This window comes from Cyprinodon variegatus, unplaced genomic scaffold, assembly GCF_000732505.1.
Source record: "Cyprinodon variegatus isolate N-32 unplaced genomic scaffold, C_variegatus-1.0 Scaffold155, whole genome shotgun sequence".
NCBI lineage: Eukaryota > Metazoa > Chordata > Actinopteri > Cyprinodontiformes > Cyprinodontidae > Cyprinodon > Cyprinodon variegatus.
In genome coordinates, this window is record NW_015150608.1 from 289,523 (window position 1) to 292,735 (window position 3,213).

Genomic DNA, 3,213 nt, shown 5'->3' on the forward strand with positions numbered 1-3,213 from the left:
AAACCAAGAATATCAGTGGCATGGACAGCAACAGGAGGTCAGCTCTTGTATTGCCGGCAGCGTTGCAGTAGTTACCCTGGCAGCAGCTGTTTTCTGCTTCAGGGCGTAAGATCAGCGTAGTTATTGTTGTATCTGTGCAGCATAGCTTGGAGGCACAGCCCTTGTTCTCCAAAATTCCTGTTTGCTTGTACTTACTGAGAAGACAAAAAACATTCTATGAGTTAAATGTCTGATATTTACATGATGTAATACTCTTCTATCTGTTGTACAAAGAAAGAAACAGGCCTCCTACCTTTTGATGTGCAGCAGTAGTCTTCGTTTCCCTCACAGTTTATACTTCCAGTACAATCTGATCCTATACATTTAAAGCATTTCTTGCCATTTCAGGCAAATGCAGTAACTAATCCTAGTTTGGTGGTTGCTGGAGAACCAAACCTGCTACCTCAACCCTAACAACACCATTTGAATAATCACATATTTGAAAACCACACTAGAACTCACTAGCAAAACTATTGTTGCCAAAATTGAGACAAATTAGTAAGCTGTTCTTTGAGGCATTAATTCATAGATTTTCTGAACTCCTAGTCCTTTTATTGGGTTAAGGGAGGACTGATGTCTATCCCAGACATTTTTTAAGAATTCTCTAACATTGTGAGATGGGGACATTTGGCAGAATAAGCAGTTTCCCTCTAAACCAGCTGGTGGCAGCAGTGATTACTGACAGCTTCAGCATTGGACTGAACAAGTCCAGAGGCATCACCTTTATTGTTATTCATGCATTGTTGTGTAGCAAACACACTATTTTGGTCTACAGCTGATGAAATGTGAATAACTTTTATGTGGGATTTATAAAATTATTGCATTAATCTAAGAAGCTTTAACATATTAAGTTTTGCACCTTTTTCTCACGATATCTTCAAAGTATGTGAATGAAAGCTAGGGCATTAACAAAGAATATACCATTAACATGTGCTTTAAAACTGTATTTGTGTGTTGTTTTTTTTAAAATAATTTATACAAACAATTACAAATTGTACAAATACATCACCAGTAGGAAAATAGACAAATAAGACAAATTGATAGAAAAAATAAGGAATTGAATAATGACAAAAATCCAAAATAACATCAGGATACAAGATTGTCCAGATTTATAACGGGAAAGAAGCTTCTCAGTATTCATTTGCTGAACGAGGTAAACAAAGGAGCTATTGTGTTGATAAAATCACAGAATTTTGGAATCACTTTAAATTTGGGAAAATGTCCTTCAGAGAAAAACACATCAGCTGACAAACTTTGGGCTGAAACGGTATCTTGGCAAAAAACATTTGATAAATTACAATGAAAAAACAATTGATCCGTGGTTTCAGTGTCTCTCACACAAAATTAACAAGTTTTTCTCAATCTCATAACCCAGATGTAGCAGATCATTAGGTAGTCAGGAAGGAAACCTATTAAAGCGCAGCTTTGCCTCCTCCAATATGGTGGACAGACAGTTACACCCCAGCAGTGGGCCAACCCACTCAATGAGGCATATACATTTATAATGTCTATGAATGATGATGATGCAACAACTGAGGAAGTAGTTAACACAGAAGGAAGTAGTTTTATATCTAAAATTTAGGCTGATGTCTGAAAGAGATGAGTTAACCTCCCACATACGTTCAGATCTTACAGGGTAAAACTGCAAGTTCTATGTTAACTGGTTACATTTGTATGCTTTTAATTTGGAATGTGAGTCTTTTCTCTTTTTACTTTGCCTTGCTCATTATTCTGGAAAAACCCAATAAAGTGGCTGCAGCTAAATGGATTTAGGAGGAAAAATGATGATCATAAGAGAGAGAGACACCTCTGCCCCTCAACTGGTGGGGTTTGTACCTGGCTCCGACCATAAACCATTTCCCTCCTGCCGATCCATGACCTCTGATGATGTCTGCCTCCGTCATTTGAGGAGGCGCCTGTGATTGAGCCAAAGAGGCTCAAGAAACCTGAAATCTTGAATCTAAAAGATTTCTGCCTGCATTGAACTGTTAGGGAAAGACAGGACTTTCATTTCTATTTTCATTTTATTACATTTATTACTTTCCTTCTTTTGTCTACATGTTCATTGCTTTCTTTACCTGTTTTAAACCATGCATACTGGTTCAACAGCCAGAACTCAAATCATCATGCATTAACGGACTAAAAGATAAGACACGTTTATTGCAAAGTAAATATTAAAATTACTAATGTTGAAGCAGTTGTTTAACTTGGTGCATTTAAATAGATATCATTTATCTTTTTACTGAAAAATACTTTTATAATAGCCATTTTATTTGACCCTTGTTGACCAAGTTCAGCGCCTATGCATCTATAAGCCTTTAGCCTATTTTCCTTCGGGTTTGCAGTTTGCATGTCCATGTTAAATGGTTCCGACTTAGAAGAAAATCGAAGCGTTATATTAATGGATTTTGTGGATTCTCATATGCGACCAGCATCCAGGTCAACTCGGATACAGATGGCAACTCAAGAATGTAAAAAAGAAAGAAACGGAACTTTGTCAAGCATGAGCACTAGCAGAGGAGTCCTGCAGTTCTTAGTTTTAGCTACAGGTGGTAGTATCATTAGAAAACTCCGTAATGTCTTTATAATGTTGCCTAATTGCCAAACAATTGTGCGACCACTTACACCATAATGAACTTTTTGAAGAGTTTCAGTCTGGCTTTAGAGCTCATCATAGCACTGAAACAGCTCTGGTGAAAGTCACTAATGATATTCTCATGGCCTCAGATAATGGACTTGTATCTGTGCTCGTCCTGTTGGATCTCAGTGCTGCATTTGATCCAGTTGATCATAATATTCTTTTAGAAAGACTTGAATATTTTGTTGGAATTAAAAGAACAGCACTAGACTGGTTTAAATCTTATCAATCTGATTGAATTCCCTTTGTTCATGTTAACGACAGATCTTCCTCATTCTCCAAGGTGAAATGGGCTGATTACTCAGTCACTTCATTTGGATGGGATTAAACTGATTTCAGATAATAAAGTAGAAAATCTTGGTGTTATTTTTGATCAGGACCTGTCATTTAAATCCCGTATCAAAGAGGTTTCTAGAATTTCCTTCTTTCATCTGAGAAATATTGCAAAAATTAGAAATCTCCTGTCCAGGATTGATGCTGAGAAACTAGTCCATGCATTTGTTACTTCAAGGCTGGACTATTGTAATTCTTTACTA